The sequence below is a fragment of the Ranitomeya variabilis genome, chromosome 1 (assembly GCF_051348905.1).
Source record: "Ranitomeya variabilis isolate aRanVar5 chromosome 1, aRanVar5.hap1, whole genome shotgun sequence".
NCBI classification, from domain to species: domain Eukaryota; kingdom Metazoa; phylum Chordata; class Amphibia; order Anura; family Dendrobatidae; genus Ranitomeya; species Ranitomeya variabilis.
In genome coordinates, this window is record NC_135232.1 from 696,066,396 (window position 1) to 696,084,536 (window position 18,141).

The following is an 18,141-nucleotide window of genomic DNA, read 5'->3' on the forward strand; positions in this document are numbered from 1 at the left end:
TCCTATCAGTCCAGTGTGTATCATCTCATATCAGTAAATACAAGGTAACAAACATCATAAAAATCCCCATAAAGTTGAGTATAAATATATATGATGAAAAACCAAATAGAATAAAAGTGGGAACAGCGAGTAGGTGAGTATAGATAATTACAATCACATATAGATGCATATGTATACTCAGTCTGAATAACATGGCCCGCAAATGGGGAGAAGGGAAAAAAAGAAGAGATGACATATAGGGGGCGCACTTTCTTCTTTCATTGTGTGATATTTTACCCCCCCCCCCCCCCCCCTCCTTTCTTCTGCTTTCCTCTTGCTTTCCATTCACCTCTTTAGGGCATGTGTCCACGTTCAGGATTGCATCAGGATTTGGTCAGGATTTTTCATCAGTATTTGTAAGCCAAAACCAGGAGTGGAACAATTAGAGGGAAAGTATAATAGAAACATATGCACCACTTCTGCATTTATAACCCACTCCTGGTTTTGGCTTACAAATACTGATGAAAAATCCTGACCAAATCCTGATGCAATCCTGAACGTGGACACATGCCCTTAGGGTTACCTGGTTTCATTCAGGGACCTATTCCCATATGATGGACTCTATACGCATTTACTGGTTGTTTTTATTTTCTGCAATTTGCAGCCCACAGAAAGGGACAGAGTCCAGGATCCAAGAAAGATACAACGTGGGGGCTAAAGCGGGGGCCATTATACATTTTCGATTACAGCAGGATCATCTACTGAGGTTCCCCCTATACCCATGATTAAAGTGTGCCACCATAGTTGTAATCAAGGGTTAGGGGCCCACTCAGAAGGTTCGCCCCCCCTGAGCTGAACCCTTAGCTACGCCTCTGCATATATCAATGATGTCCTAATATCGTACTGATATACACTATCATGGGATGCCTTGGTCCCACTCACCTGCACTACAATCACTGAGTATTTTCATCTCATCTTTACATTCATTCATTTATATACTGTATATATACTGTATTAGGCTGGTTTCACATTTGCGGATGAGGGCTTTGCGTAAGACTGCATAGTTCCTCTGTTAAGCCCCGCCCACTGCCACGCCTCTTCCTTCAGCTCCACCTACATCAGCATGCATCCTGAGTACCCTATCATTAACATTGGGTATGCAGGCCATGCGGATGTATGCAGATGCCTCCACATGCATCGTCTTGATGCTGCGCTGACCTGCGTCAAACGCAACATGTTAGGATTTTGTTGCGGTTGGTGCAGCTTCAAAACGGGGCTTCACGGAGGAAGAGGGCCTTTGTCCGCATCTCTGCTGAACGCTAGTGTGAAACTAGCCTTAGAAAGACTTTCACCGCAAAAAAAAATTAGATATTTATTAAGCGGATTTTACAAAGTAAAATAATTGCATTGATCATCTAAACTAATTCTTCCCAAAGTCCAGAGAGCGTCTAATGCAGCCTCATCAGTACCTTTACTTTTGTAAAAAAAAAAAAAAATCAGGGGTCCCTTTGTAAGTTTTTCTGTTCTGTGCCTCAGCTGCTGCAGAATCTCTTGATACACTCCTCAACTGCTGCAGAACCCCTCAGTAGAGTCCTTATCCTCACAATATACTCTGTAGCTTCTCCAGAAACTCACAACACACTCTGCAGGTACTCCAGAACCTAACAATACACTCTGCAGGTTCTCCAGAACCTCACAATGCTCTCTGCAGCTACTCCAGAACCTAACAATACACTCTGCAGCTACTCCAGAACCTCACAATGCACTCTGCAGCTACTCCAGAACCTCACAATGCACTCTGCAGCTACTCCAGAACCTCACAATGCACTCTGCAGCTACTCCAGAACCCCACAATGCACTCTGAAGCTACTCCAGAACCCCACAATGCACTCTGCAGGTACTCCAGAACCTGACAATGCACTCTGCAGCTACTCCAGAACCTCATAATGCACTCTGCAGCTGCTCCAGAACCTCACAACACTCTGCAGCTGTACCAGAACCTCACAGTACCCTCCACAGCTATTCCAGAGCCTCACAATACACTCTACAGATACTCCAGTACCTCACAGTACACTCTGCAGCTACTCCAAAACCCCACAGTACACTCCACAGCTATTCCAGAACCTCACAATGCACTCTGCAGCTACTCCAGAACCCCATAATGCACTCTGCAGCTGTTCTAGAACCTCACAACACTCTGCAGCTGTTCCAGATCTCACAGTACCCTCCACAGCTATTCAAGAACCTCACAATACACTCTACAGATACTCCAGAACCTCACAGTACACTCTGCAGCTACTCAAGAACCCCACAGTACACTCTACATCTTCTCCAGAACCTCACAACATTCTGCAGCTATTCCAGAACCTCACAGTACACTCTGCAGCTATTCCAGAACCTCAATGTACACTCCACAGCTACCACCAGAACCTCGTGATACACTATGCCTCTTTTCCAGAACCTCATGATACACATTCCGCATCTACCCCAGAACCTGAAGATACACTCCGCAGCTATTCCAGAACCTCATGATACACTATGCAGCTACTACAGAACCTCATGATACACACTGCAGCTACTCCAGAACCTAATGAAACACTCCGCAGCTACTCCAGAACCTCATAATACAATCTACAGCTACTCCAGAACCTCAAGATACACTCTGCAGATACCCCAGAACCTCATGATACACTCTACAACTACTGCAGAACCCCATGATACACTCCATAGCTACTCCCGAACCTCATAATACACTCCGCAGCTACTCCAGAACCTCATGATACACTCCGCAGCTACTCCAGAACCTCATGATACACTCTGCAGCTACTACAAAACCTCATGATACAGTCTGCAGCTGCTCCAGAACCTCATGATACACTCTGCAGCTACTCCAGAATCTCGTGATACACTCAGCAGTTACTCCAGAACCTCATGATACACTCTGCAGCTACTCCAGAATCTCGTGATACACTTTGCCTCTTTTCCAGAACCTCATGATACACATTCCGCATCTACCCCAGAACCTGAAGATACACTCCGCAGCTATTCCAGAACCTCATGATACACTATGCAGCTACTACAGAACCTCATGATACACACTGCAGCTACTCCAGAATCTAATGATACACTCCGCAGCTACTCCAGAACCTCATAATACACTCTGCACCTACTCCAGAACCTCAAGATTCACTCTGCAGCTACTCCAGAACATCATGATACACTCTGCGGCTACTGCAGAACCCCATGATACACTCTATAGCTACTCCGGAACGTCATGATACACTCCGCATGCTACTCTAGAACCTCATGATACAGGTGTATCATGCGACCTCATGATACAGTCCGCAGCTACTCCAGAACCTTATGATACACTCTGCAGCTACTCCAGAACCTCATGATACACTCTGCAGCTACTCCAGTACCTCATGATACACTCCGCAGCTACTCCAGAAGCTCATGATACACTCTGCAGCTACTCCAGAACCTCATGATACACTCTACAGCTACTCCAGAAACTCATGATACACTCCGCAGCTACTCCAGAACCTCATGATGCACATTCCACAGCTACTCCAGAACCTCATGATACACTCTGCAGCTACTCCTGAACCTCATGATACACTCTACAGCTACCCCAGAACCTCATGATGCACTCTACAGCTACTCCAGAACCCCATGATACATTCTGCAGCTACTCCAGAACCTCATGATACATTCCGCAGCTACTCCAGAACCTCATGATACATTCTGCAGCTACTCCAGAACCCCATGATACATTCTGCAGCTACTCCAGAACCCCATGATACATTCTGCAGCTACTCCAGAACCTCATGATACATTCCGCAGCTACTCCAGAACCTCATGATACACTCTACAGCTACCCCAGAACCTCATGATGCACTCTACAGCTACTCCAGAACCCCATGATACATTCTGCAGCTACTCCAGAACCTCATGATACATTCCGCAGCTACTCCAGAACCTCATGATACACTCTGCAGCTACTCCAGAACCTCACAATACATTTGGAAGAAGGCAGCCATATGTGTTTCTAATCTGTAACAACCTGCTCTGAAAAGGCTTCAGTCTACCATGAACTCATTCCTATAGATAAGTAAAAAGATTTACACTACCCTGACCTGGGCGTCCACTTCTGTACACCCTGGCAGCCAGATCACGGCAGTGCAAACTTCCTCACCCTCCACTGGAACGCCAGAATCTTTGATGTTTCTTGAAATTTACTAGTCCCTACGACATCTTGAGCAAGTTCATGATGCCCCTTTCCTGCTGCCACAGAGTCCTAACGTGGACCCCGGAGTAGGGTACTGCAAATCTTTTTGCTCATCTCTACTCGGTCTTCATCCTTCCTCCTCCATCTTCATCACTGTCTTAAGATGTGGACGTCTCAGCAATGTTATCACTCCAGGTGGAGGCAGCGTAAACTGTTTGTTGCCCGTCCCCGTGTTATCGGCGATGTTCAGCTTGCTCCGCAGAGCACTGAGCGCAGATTAATTTCTTCTACAAATACAATTAGCGAAATATATGTGATCCCTTTATCTTGTCTCTTTAAACAAGAATTGACATTAGAATCCGACCCAGGAGAGAATTAACATCTCGGTTAATTCCCTACTGGGACGACGCTCCCTTCGTGCTGAGACGTTGGGACATCTTGAGCCGCGTTATCTCCTCAAAGTGTCTAAAATAAAGTGAAACATTAACTTCCAGCTTGGCTATTAGACCAGATAACACAGTTTTATTTCTTGTTTCGCCTGAAAGTGATCCATGCGCATTAATGCAAGTCTCTCAATAAATATGTTATCTCTGAGCCTCAGGAGCCTCCATCACTGATAACCAGACAGTCATTACTTCAAGGAATCACTGTCCCGGCAGATGCTCTTTAAAGGCTCAGGAGGACCTGAAAAGACTCCAGTGGTGAACTCCTTTCTCCTCCGTCTTTATAAACTTGCTGCGTACACAATGCAGAATAGAGGGGACGAGTCGCATCCAATGTGCTGGATTGAGAATAATGGAGTTCACACAAGTCAATGCACTCAGATTATGGGAGCCGATGTGGGGTTCCGGGGAAAGCATCTTAAGGTGGTCCAAGGAACTGATGGATTTAACGCAATGATTGGCATTGATGACCTTTATATGAGTAACCAAAATTCTATTGAAAATTAGGTTTGCAGCAGAGTGGTACTCTCATGATGGCACGCCTGTACAGTATATACCAGAAGGGAAAATGTGGGAAAGTGTGCTCCTTTGGAAGGGTGCGTCCACATGGGATGTAATTGCGGCAGAAGAATTTGCTGCAGATTTTATCACAAAATCAGCAACTAATCTGCAGCAAAATCAGCGTGAGTTACAGTCAGATCAGTGTCACATTTTGCTATGGATTTCATCTTCTAGATTGCAAAGAATCAAATTGACATGCTGCAGACCTAGGGTATGCTCACACATTGTGGATGAATGGAAACAATTTTTAGACTTAAAAATCCTGCAGGAAAATCAGCATCGTGGAAATACACCATTAAATGTGTTGTCTACTACTCGGAGAGGCCCTTCTGAATCCCTATGTTTCCCCCAGTAAGATAATAACACTCGCACTCACCTCCTGTGCTTGCGCTGCTCCAGCGGTGTCGGCGCTGCTCCAGCGGTGTCGGCGCTGCTCCAGCGGTGTCAGCACTGGCTCCCTTGGAGTTCCTCAGATTCATTATGTTGCATACCTCATATAGGGCATTATAGGACCTTAGGTGTCCATGTTTATGACCACTCATATATTGGAAGTTAGTTAGACAGCTCTTAGTGGTTGCATCCATGGATACTTCAGCTACTGCAATGCCCTGCGTGGGGTAAGCGATATAGCGAATCTGAAGAACTATACTACATTTCTAATTGGAGGAATTTTCTGATATTATTATTATTATTACACCTACTACATATTGGGATAGGAGCTTGGAAATGTGTATGCCTCTTTAATTTAATCCACATGCTGCTTTTTTTATTTTTTATTTTTTTTGCAAAATCCACATGGAAATTGTATTTTGTCACTTTTTACAATGCATCTTGTCAATCCTTTTTGGAGAATCAATGTGAATGTCACTTTTTGCAATGGAAAGAGTGAAATCTGCAACAAAATCTATAAGGCATGCAGATTCTGCTGCGGATACGTTACGGAAAAAATCCACCTCTCCGTTCCCCTGATGTGGAACTCTACCCTTTATTTAAATCTAGTCTTGTTAGCCAAGTGGGCGTGGTCCTCAATTCTTCATGGCAGACTTATTGAGTGCCATGCCCACTTGGCTGACAAAACTACATGTATTGGGACCATATCTCAGGAATGGAGAGGAGCAGGAACAAAAGAAAAACATCTCTGGATTCAGTGGAACAGCGGCATTTACACCAGGTGAAAAAAACATTCATATTTTGGTAAGTGACAGGTTCACATTATATCTATCGCAAAGTTATCCCTTCTTTTGCCATATCATTTTACCTTCTTTTTCCACTAACATCGAGGACCACTGGCAGAAGACCCCAAAAGAATTCTAAAATGATCCTGATAAGTGTCCAATCATAAAAAAAAAGCAAAAAAAAAAAGACCGGGCCATCAAAAGCAACAGCTTGTCCCCGAGTAAATGAACTCACGTATCCAGTGTCACATCTCTTAACCCACCGTGGCAATTCTGACATTTTCAATTTGGAAAGTCAAAAGCCGTATTTCCTCTGCAGATCAATTTTAGTGCCGGGTTTGTGGCCCTTTAAATCACGTAAACAAACCAGCTGCTTATTTAAGGACTTAATCAGGTGCTGAGACAATTAACCCCGCCGCTCGATATATACCGTGTGATATCATTAGCTGCTCAGATCATTAGTTATTATATTTAATTTTTTTTCCCATTTAAAAAAATATGGGAGGAAATTTAAAGGAACATGAATGACAATAATGCATTAAACAACAGTATTAATGCCCCCCAAGGGAAATCTGGGCCATAATCCATGAAATTTGTTACCTCCACCAATCATTAAGGTATTATGTTATTAATTGATACAAGTGCAGCAAGTCAATGCGGCTTAATTCTGACCTAATCAAATTTTAGCTTAGGCCGAATGGGCCCGAAATTAAATTTAAGGCGGGATAGAGTCCGGAATAACTTAATAGAGAGCTTTAGCTCGGTGAATTCACACTCGAGGAGCCCTGGGGACCTGAAGAAGGACAAACCACTGATGACTCCTCAGCTAGACTTCTAAAAAAAAAACCAATAAAGGAAAGTGTAAGGATTGTGTTTTTTAAGAGGCACCAGGCCACACAAACGATAATTAGAGTCTGTTGTAAAGATGATTTATCATGTCCATCAGGGCGCGTGAAAAGGCGAGGTCACCCATGTAGGCTGATGAAATTCTAAGTACTGACTCCCAATGGACTCCTCACATCTGCCGCCCTCGGTGATGAGGACATAGCCTGCAGCCATCTACTCAAGGCCACAGCAATATATAGGCATTTTTGGCAGGTTTAACATTCTATTTGCTTATTGGATCTAACGTCTATTAAAGACCTTTTAAATAAAGTTGTAATGGAGGCCACACTTTTTTTTTTTCTATTATTTTTTTTTTATTATTTTACCTAAGGTCATGAATTATGCATGACGTCCTAGCTTAGGAAAGTGTGAAAATTGTCTTTTGAGCTGAACTGTTCAATGAGGCCTGGAGGCATGAATGAAGAGAAAGAACCGGGAGGTCTTTCTTGAGGTGTACGCCGACTTGTACAAGGAAAATAAAAATAATATTTCACGCCTGATTACCTCGCGCAGCTACTCTAAAAGCGCTGGAAATTAGGAACCCTTGAAAGGTTTTCTGATTGGGAAGATGAATGGCTGTACAGCGGCGGGTATCTGATATACATCCATCATCTGTACAGTGTTTGCTTTACATGATAGATGAAAAACAAGGTTCTGAAAATCAATTATTACATAAAAGCTCTGACACGAAGCATCCTGTCATACACATAAATAATGGACCCATCCAATCCCCTTACACATAATGGAAATTATATGTATTATATACCTAGGAGAAGTCACAGACAGCAGATGAGCCCTTATGATAGAGCAGTATTTGGGTCCCTTGCCCTTTAACACCCCTATATTTTTCTGTTAATGAACTGTAACTTAGCGCCGGGTGGTAGCCATGAGTAAGGTACTCGTCTTCCACGCCCCGGCATGCTACATGAAAATGGGGGTCCTGGCTGGGTGTGTGGACCTTGTCTAAGGGGGTGCTATGCCCTTTCAGGTTGCATGACAACACCAGGACAAGATGTTGAAGAGTTCAATGAGGGAGATCACCGCTCAAAAATAAGCTGTCTTTTACTGAACAATAATGTGGGGAGGAGAATGTACCTTTGAGTCGCCCGCCTGGGCCATGGGGTACTCGGTACCGGGTCCGGTACTTAAAGGGGGTGTCACGGTGGCTGCGACCCAGTCCGTGGCCCTGGGTGCCCAATTAAAGGGAAAGGGCTTTAAGGGAATCGGTGAATAAAGTGCTCCTTAAAGGGGTCCTCTGGGGTGATGTTATGGCAGCTAAATGGTATAACTTCCCACAGGTGAAGTATATCCCCAGGGCTCCCGGTGTATAGATGGAAGATGGTGAGTGGTGCAGTAAAGAATGGAGGACACAGGTTTGCAGTCTCTTTATCTGGTTTACTGAAGACTTCAGGCAGCCACAGTCCAGGGCACCAGATCACAGGCACAGGCAGGGTCCGGCCAGCTTGGAAGCGAGTTCAGAGTTCCCTTTACCAGGTGGAGTTAGAAGCCTTCCTACTAGCGCGGTGGTGTTGTAGTCCCTTACTGCCTATGGCTTCTGGCAAGGTCCTCACAGTTCTCTCTGTCCTCCTTAAAGGTGGGACACAAACCCATATGACAGGTGGCTCGAACCTTTTTTATAGGGTCCCTATCACGACCCAGGCTCTATGCGCCACTGTGCCTCCTGGGTATTAGGGCAGACAGGTGATATGTAATCCAGCTTTCCTGACAGTTTCTGCTGTGCCTCCTAGAGTCCGACACAACCTCGGTTTTCCGGCTACCGTGATCTGCGCTCGGCCAGGGAGGTAGTCCAAACACTGCTATTCTCCCCTGGTGTCTCTCTCCTGTGCTCCACGCTCCTACAGGTCCACTAACAGTGTTCTTTCCTTCGGTATCTCTCAATCCTGGAGCTGCAGCAACTCTGGCTGCACAGCCCTAAACATGTCTCTCTGCCTCAGACTGCTCCAGTCTGCTGTCTGGCACTAACTGTCTCCTCTCACCAACTGCCTTAACCTCCAGACCAGAATGCATTTATAGGGGAGTCACCCATAAGCAGGATCGGAGCTCCCCCTTCTGGCCTGGAGTGTGAACATGCTGTGTGCATTGTGTTTACCTGATAAAAGGAATCCTTCATTGCTTCCAAGCGTGACATCACTCTCCCCGCGAGGAAAGCAATGCCACTGTGACAACCAGGACCCTGGGGCGTCACATCTTCATGGTCGTGCAGAGCCCCAGAGTCCTGGTCGTTGCAGTAATGTCATTCTTCCACCAGGGGGAGTGATATTACGTCTGAAGGTAACAAAGGAGATCTTCCTACCAGGTATCACAAACCATACACTACACTTCACACTCCAGACCACCAGGGGGAGCCTTGCTCCTATCTACTAGGGCACTCCTCACAGAAGGGTAAAACTGGTGGGCTGGATAGAAAGTGAGGGAGATACTGGCTGGGCTTTGCCCAGGCAACACCTGTCAGGCAGACAGGGGGAAAGGAGGAACATCTGAGCTGCAGACAGAGGGTCCCTGTCAGGGGTGGGATCCTGACAGAGGCCTAGCGAGACAAAGCTACGGAGCTGCGCCTGCCCCACGTGCGGCAGCATCCTAAGAAAGGACACAAAGAGAACTGTATTGTAGAGAGTGAGAAACGAAGTCACAGCACAAGGAGAAAACACCGGGAGGAGTTCTGCCCTGAAATAGGCTGCCTCCTTCTGAGGCGCGTAGCCGGTGGCCGGAACACCGAGGGAGTAATTGACTCTACGCATTACTTCAGAGACGGGCAGGACAGTCAATTCCAAGTTGGCTGCCCGACCTTAATACCTAAGAAGACACAGTGGCAAATTGTGGGGGTCGGGGCATCTCTACGGTCCCTATAAACAAGTCTCAGGCCATCAGTCATACGGGTTTGTCCTATCCATACCATCTGGGGGACAGAGAGGAAGAAATAACATCTAGAACATCTACAAGAGTTGTGAGGACCTTACCGAGAAGCTCAGCAGGGAGGTACTACAACACACAGGCGCTAGTAGGAAGGCTACTGATTTCCACCTGGATAAGGGGACTCTGGATTTGCCTTCGGACCGGCCGGACTCTACCTACCCTGTGGTCTGTACCTTGGACTGTGGGTGCTGAAGTCTTCAGTAAAAGGTAAAGAGACTGCAACCTTGTGTCCTCGTTATTCTCTGCGCCTTACATCGTCCACCATCACCATCTACCCTTCTGGGAAGCCCTGGGGACACCCTTCACCTGTGGGAAGGTATACCATCTAGCTGCCATAACATCACCCCAGCGGACCCCTCGCCGCAGCGTCGGTCACCCTGACCGAGTACCACAGGTGGCGTCACGAACTTCCCCTTTAAAGACCTTTCCCAAAACCATAAAAACTCTATTCTTTTATTGGACGCCCCTCAAAGGGCCACGGACCGGGTCGGGCCACCGTGACATCCCCCGAACCGAAGGACCCGGTGCCAAGTACCCCATTGCCCTTAATGTGGGGGCGATCCAGTCGTTTCTCTTAACACATAGAACATCTTTATAGACATTCTTTCTCTCCTTCCTAACCTCACTCTGTCCTGCCTCAGTTAGTTCCTCTGCCTTCACCACTACCCAACACAGTACTTTGAGAGCTTCCCTGGTGCTGAATAACAGAAGTACAGTCCAGTAAGGGAGAGTCCTAATTCTCAACCAGCGGTTCTGTGTCCTTTTCCCCTGACGGGAGCTATTTCTGCCACTATGGCCTAGCTTCTTGGCTTGCTGACCCCTGCCTTGGAACTGCCACGTTGGGCATTCTCTTTGTTTTGTGTTCCTTGCTCTGGTGCATCTCATTAGCTCTTTGGTTTGTGGACTCTGAACCATCCCAATAGGTCTTCTGCCTCAAATCCTGTCTCTGGAAAATCACTCACTCCTATAATTTTTCCTCGCCACTACTCTGGATCACGCTTTACATTATCTCGGTCTCCTCTCACTTCAGGGTGACCCACATCATGCGGCTCTGATCAATGGTCAGACCATAAGTCTGCTTTTGCTGCACTCTAGGCCCTATCTGACTTCATGACAGGTAACTCCCATTGTCCCTTCACTTTGCCCCTCACAGCCCCTCACACTCTGGGCTAGTCTCAACCATTTACTATACCTGTCCCTATTAACTACCTGTGGCTGAGCAGAACACAACTCCACTGCTAATAACACATGTCACAAAACACTTCACACATTTAAATATATTACAACAACAACACATGTCTCCAAGGGGGAACGAGGACAAAACTTCCATCTTCTTACAGCATCAATGTCCAGCAAATCCTATTGACACTGCAGGGCATTGTCTGGTCTTCGATGTCCAAGAGGTGAATTGCTGGGGGTCCTTGTTTGATAATCCTGAGAAGATCATCTATGTTACGCACCTGGACGCTCCAATAGTTCTTCTACTAAACCAAACTAAGGCCAAATTCCTATGATTGTGTTTCAGTCAGACAGCGCACAGATGTCATTCGTGCGCTGACCATTCACATCGCGGACTCATTCATGGACAAGTGCGAGTTTGGATCACAAATTGGACTAAACTTGGACATTTGTTCGTTAGCAATCTATTAAAGAAGAATTAGAAAACGGATAACGTAAAGATGATAAAGAATTCAGACTCTTGCTATGTCCTTACCTCCATTGTACTTAGAAGATTATTCCAGTTCTGCTCACTTCTGCAATATGATAATTTTACGAACTTTATCAAGAGGCTTCGGCATTGCGCTAATCCGTGTGTCAGCCCATGGCAGTTCAAATCTATAAATCCACTGCAGAAATCCAAAATTCAACCTCAGATTTCTACTGTAGATTCCTATGCAAATAAAGTAGAAAATTAGGAGTCTGAAGATACCCTAAAATTATTGGGCACCATGTGTACATGGTCAACTTTTATTACGTTGTCTTGAACAGACTATAAAGCATTTCTATTTTCATGTTCCAGTGTGAAGGTCGGCAGAAGAATGAGTGACATCTATTGATGGGAGACGACTTCTTCCAATACTCTGCTCAGTTGCCTGTGTCTGAAAAGCGTGGGGGGGCACTTTCTTCAAGCATTTTAATTCCCACACTAATTTGCAAGTCATAAAAAGAAACCGACTGCAATCCATGATTTTCCATTTAATTTCATGTTACCCTAATCAGTTCAGTTTAACCCTCTCATCCTTGACCGGGGGCACTAGAACATGTCATTGACCCTAAACCACAAATAAATCACAGTCTGAACGCACTCCAGATATTTTGTCTTCCACCTTCCCAGAAAAATAATTGCATCTTAAATGCAATTTGACTGATGCACATTCAACTACTTTGGGGACAATCTGTATTCAATCCTTACTCCACTGCAGTAATACCTGGCTGGTTCTGATACCTCAAAACACGGCAATATGAAATAATAAATGTAATATAGTAGTTGCAATTTTTATGTTATTTTTGTTTGTTTTTTATTAGGTACAGTTTAACCTCATTTTATCCTTCCAGTTCTTCCATTAAAACAGTTTCTACAGTGCAAAACCTCAGCAATTTACAGTACAGTAGAAGTAGATTGAGTTTTAAAACCCCATCTTCATCTAATGAGAAAAAACTGGGCATGCTGATCCTCCCTGTGCAGAAAATACATACCTCCCAAACCGTAATGGATTCAGCAGGTTAGCCCCAAATTTGGGGAGCTGTTCCACTGTCCCTTGAGGTGGAATGCATGTCCCAACTTCAACTGCTTCTGTGTTTGTAGAACAGAATATAATCACCATTTTGCTGCAGGGATAACATACTGTGTGTGAGAGACTGTGGGGGCATCCTACTGTGCATGGGGGGACTGTAGTGGCATCATACTTTGTGTGAGAAATGGTGGGGGGGTGCTACTGTGCATGGGGGGATTGTGGTGGCAACGTACTGTGTGTGAGAGACTGTGGGGGCATCTTACTGTGCATGGGGGGACTGAAGTGGCATCGTACTGTGTGTGAGAGACTGTGGGGGCATCTTACTGTGCATGGGGGGACTGTAGTGGCAACTTACTGCGTGTGAGAGACTGGGGGGCATCCTTCTCTGCATGGGGGGACTGTAGTGGCCACGTACTGTGTGTGAGAGACTGTGGGGGCATCTTACTGTGCATGGGGGGACTGAAGTGGCATCGTACTGTGTGTGAGAGACTGTGGGGGCATCCTTCTGTGCATGGGGGGACTGTAGTGGCAACTTACTGCGTGTGAGAGACTGGGGGACATCCTACTGTGCATGTGCAGCGCCCCAAGGTCCTGGTCGTTGCAGTAATATCATTCTCCTCTAGGGGGAAGTGATGTTACATTTGGAGGCAATAAAGGAGATCTCTTTACCAGGTACCACAAACATACAACACATTTCATACTCCAGTCCACCAGGGGGAGCTATGCTCCTATTTATTAGGGCACTCTTCACACTTAGGTATAACTGGTGGCCTGGAGAGGAAGTTAGGCAGTTGCTGGCTGAGCTTTGCTCAGCTAGTTGGTCCCTGACAGGGGTGGGATCCTGTCAGAGGCCTGGACAGAAGGTCACGGAACTGCGCCTGCCCAACTTGCGGCAGTTCCTAAGAAAGGACACGAACATAGAATTGTATTGTAGAGAGTGAGAAGAAGTCATAGCAAAAGGAGTGGAAACCAGAAGGAGTTCTGCCCTGTACAGGACAGCTAATTGCAAGTTACTGATCCGCCCTATACCCAGGAGGCAAGGTGGCACCCACGAGAGGCCGGGGCATGATAGAGTCCCTGTAAAAAGCATCACGCCACCGGTCATACGGGTGTAATAATTATAGGGGATAACTCAGGAGACTCTTTGCGTGGAACAAGACAACTACAGGACACAGTTTTATAAGTGGTAAAGTCTATATTATCACATGGTGATTCAAACAGGTGCAGAGAGAAACTCAAGTCCACAACACTTGGTGTAAATATTAAATGCAGCTTAGCAGTCTATAGGAAACTTCAGAGGAAAATGCAATCACGCAGAAAGTCTATGAAGCACAATCATTCTTGAGGATACTTGACACAAATAAGTCCTTGCTTAGTCCAAAACACAGATAGATATGCTTATAAGGCAGTTCAAATAATATCTTAGCTCAACCAGGGAGGCCTGGGTAATAGTCTCAGGTTCTTGCAGAACATCAACAGCTTACATGTCCAGCAAATGCAGATGGAAGTAAACACGAGCAGCAGATGAAGGAGGATTACTGGAACTGGTGTATGCAGCAGGAACTCAGAGCAGAGTAGCAGGATAACCCCACAGGTTCACAGGAACAGGTATATAGCCAGGGAGTAACCAGAGGTCAGGAGCTGGATGCAAGGCAGAATACTCTAGCTGTCATGGTTCCCAATGGCAAGGGAACGTAAGAAACATATAAGTAACGAACGAGCTCTCGGGTGATGGAAACTCGAGTTGACCGTGAGCTAAATCTACCACACAACTAACAGTAGCCAGGGAGCATACCTACGGCTTCCTATATGCCACGCGCCAGCCGGAGGACTAACTACGCCTGGTAGAGGAAGAAACAGACCTGGCTTACCTCTAGGGAAATACCCCAAAAGATGATAGCAGCCCCCCACATGTAATAACGGTGAATTAAGAGGAAAAGACATACACAGTATGAAAGTAGATTTAGCAAAGAGAGGTCCACTTACTAGATAGCAGAAGGATACAAAAGAGGACTTCACGGTCAACTGAAAACCCTTTCAAAAACCATCCTGAAATTACTTTAAGACTCCTGTGTCAACTCATGACACAGGAGTGGCAATTTCAGCCCGCAAGAGCTTCCAGCTACAGAGAATTACAAAAACTGCAAACTGGACAAAAGGTACAAAACAAAAGGACAAAGTCCACTTAGCTGATCAGCAGACTAGTAGCAGGAACATGCAACCGAAGGCTCTGGTTACAATGATGACCGGCAAGGAAATGACTGGAGAGCAAGGCTAAATAGGAAACTCCCAAACACTGATGGAAGCAGGTGAACAGAAGAAGCAAAGTGCAAACAAGTCACCAGTGCCACCAGCAACCACCAGGGGAGCCCAAAAAGCGGATACACAACATCTAGCACAGACTGAAGGATGGGGTGGAGTTTTATAGCTGGAAGACACAGTGCACATGAGATCAAAGACGCCATCTTGGAAAAGGGCAGTAATGCACAAAAGGTAATAAAAAATGTTCAGAGTCCTGACAACGGGTTTGTCCTATCCATCTGTGGGACAGAGAGAGACATAACATCTACAACATCTGTGAGGACCTTATGCGAGGCTTAGCAGTAAGGTACTACAACCCCAAGGCGCTAGAGGAAGGCTACTGATTTCCACCTGTATAAGGAGACTCTGGATTTGCCTCCAAACCGGCCAGACTCTGCCTGCCCTGTGATCAGTGCTCTGGACTGTGGATGCAGAAGTCTACAGTAAAAAGGTAAAGTCTGCAACCTTGTGTCCTCGTTCTTCACTGCACCTCACACATCCACCATCTACACACTTGGAAGCCCTGGGGACACACTTCACCTGTGGGAAGGTATACCATCTAGCTGCCATAACATCACCCCAGCAGACCCCTAAGCAGCGTCGGTCAACCTGACCGAATACCACAGGTGGCGTCACGAACACAAACTTTATCCCTTTAAAGACCTTTCCCTTTTACACGGACGTCCCACGGGCCACTGTGACATCCCCCCGAGAACCGAAGAACCTGATACCGAGTACCCCACTGCCCACGGGGGCGCTCCACATGGGGGGACTGTAGCGGCAACATACTGTGCGTGACAGACTGTGGAGGCATCCTACTGTGCATGGGGGACTGTAGTGGCAACTTACTGTGTGAGAGACTGTGAGGGCATCCTACTGTGCATGGGGGGACTGTAGTGGCATCATACTGTATGTGAGAGACAGTGGGGGTATCCAACTGTTCATGGGAGACACTGTATTGACATCATACTGTGTGTGAGAGATTATGGGGGCATCCTTCTGTGCATGGGGGGACTGTAGTGGCATCATACTGCGTGTGAGAGACTGTGGGAGCATCCTACTGTACATGGGAGGATTGCAGGGGCAGCAAACTGTGTGTGCAGACTGTGGGGTCATCATACTGTGTGGGGGGAGGTACTCATTGGCATCATTCTGTAAGGGGTGGCCTTGGGGTTCTCTGTGGGAGTCATAATACTTTGTAAATGAGTATCACTTAGTTTGTTATTTTTTATAGCTTCATGCCCCTCAAGGTTTTTTTTTTTTTTGCCTGGACAAACCCTTAAAGGATTTTTACAAGATTGTGGAGGTGTTTGTGGGATTTTTTTTCCTATTCATACAGAAGACTATTTGTGAAGTCAGACACTAATGTTCGAGGAGAGGTCAAGCTCACAATCCCTGTTCTAGTTCATCCCAAAGTTGTTGATTGAGGTTGAGGTCCACTCTCCGTGCGGCCGGTCCTGTTCTTCCACATCACACTTCCTCAATGGTGTCTTTATGGACCTTGTGCACTGGGTACAGTCATAGGGAGCAGAAAAGGACCTTCCCCAGTCTGTTCCTGCAGCGCCCCAGAGTCCTGGTCGTTGCAGTACTGTGGCTCCGCCACTATGGGGAGCTATGGTGCGTCCGATGGCACTGAAGGAGTTCATCTGATCAGGTATCACAGACACCAATACATTTCACAGCCGGGCCTCCGGGGGGAGCTAAGGGTGCTATTCATTAGGCCACTCCCCACCATAGTGGGTAAACTGGGGGTCAGGCAGGAAGTTAGATCAGAAAGCTGACTGGGTTGGAACCAGGCAACACCTTGTGGCAGAGGGTGTTGTAGGGGAAGATACAGTAGGGTCTCTGTCAGGGGTGGGATCCTGACAGAGGCTTGGCAACGAGAACGAACGTAACGGGACCGTGCCTGCTCCGGGTAGCGGCGGTGCCCAAGAAAGGATTAGAAGAGAGATAGATTGTGCTGAGTGAGAAACGGGATCACGCAAAGGAGAAATACCAGTAGGAGTCGTGCTGTAAGACCGAAGCAACATCCTACTGAGGCGCACTACCGGTGGCCGGAACGCCGAGGGAGTAGAATAACATTCAGCTTCAAGCAATACTCCAAACAGCGGCAGGACAGTCAGTCTCAGGCGGGCTGTCTAACTCAAATCACCTATGAAGTCTTGGGAGGCAATTGTGGGAGAGGGGCGTCTCTAGGGTCCCGGAAGAACTCCAGGCCTACCCGTCAAACGGGTGCCGTTCCTACCCGAACCTCAGGGAGGGACGGAGGATTAGCAGAACATCATCTAGTCGAGTTGTGAGGGAACTTAAGAAACAGACACAACAGTTGTGGGGTCCTTTCCGTAAGCACAGCAGGGAAGGACTACAACACATAGCGCTAGGGGGAAGGCACAGATTTCCTCCTGTGAAGAGAACTCTGGAAGTGTCATTGGACCGGCCGGACTTGCGCAGCCTGGTGAGCCGTATTCTGGATTGAGGACTCAGAGATCTTCAGTAAAGAGGTAAAGAGACTGCAACCTGGTGTCCTTGTTATTTACCGCGACCTGCACCCCACAACTGCACCGTTACAACACCACTTATTGCACCGGACGTCCCCCACTGACAGACAGGGCCACGGACCGGGTCTAGCCACCGTGACAACCCCAGGACTGAGATCCCAGAGGCCCGGCTCCGGGTACCCCTCGGCCCTGCGGCGGTGTGGGGGCGCTTCAACTTGGCGTCACGAACAGGATCTACTTAAGCCTGAAGAATCAGGTCATGTGTGCCTTGGAACTGTGATTTGTTGTGCTTGGACTGTACTTTATTGAGTGAACTGTGCTGTGCTGTTAACCGCCAAAACTGCCGCCATTGTAGCGCTGAGGAGAGGCGCAGGAGAAGAAGAGGGGCGTGGAGTAGGC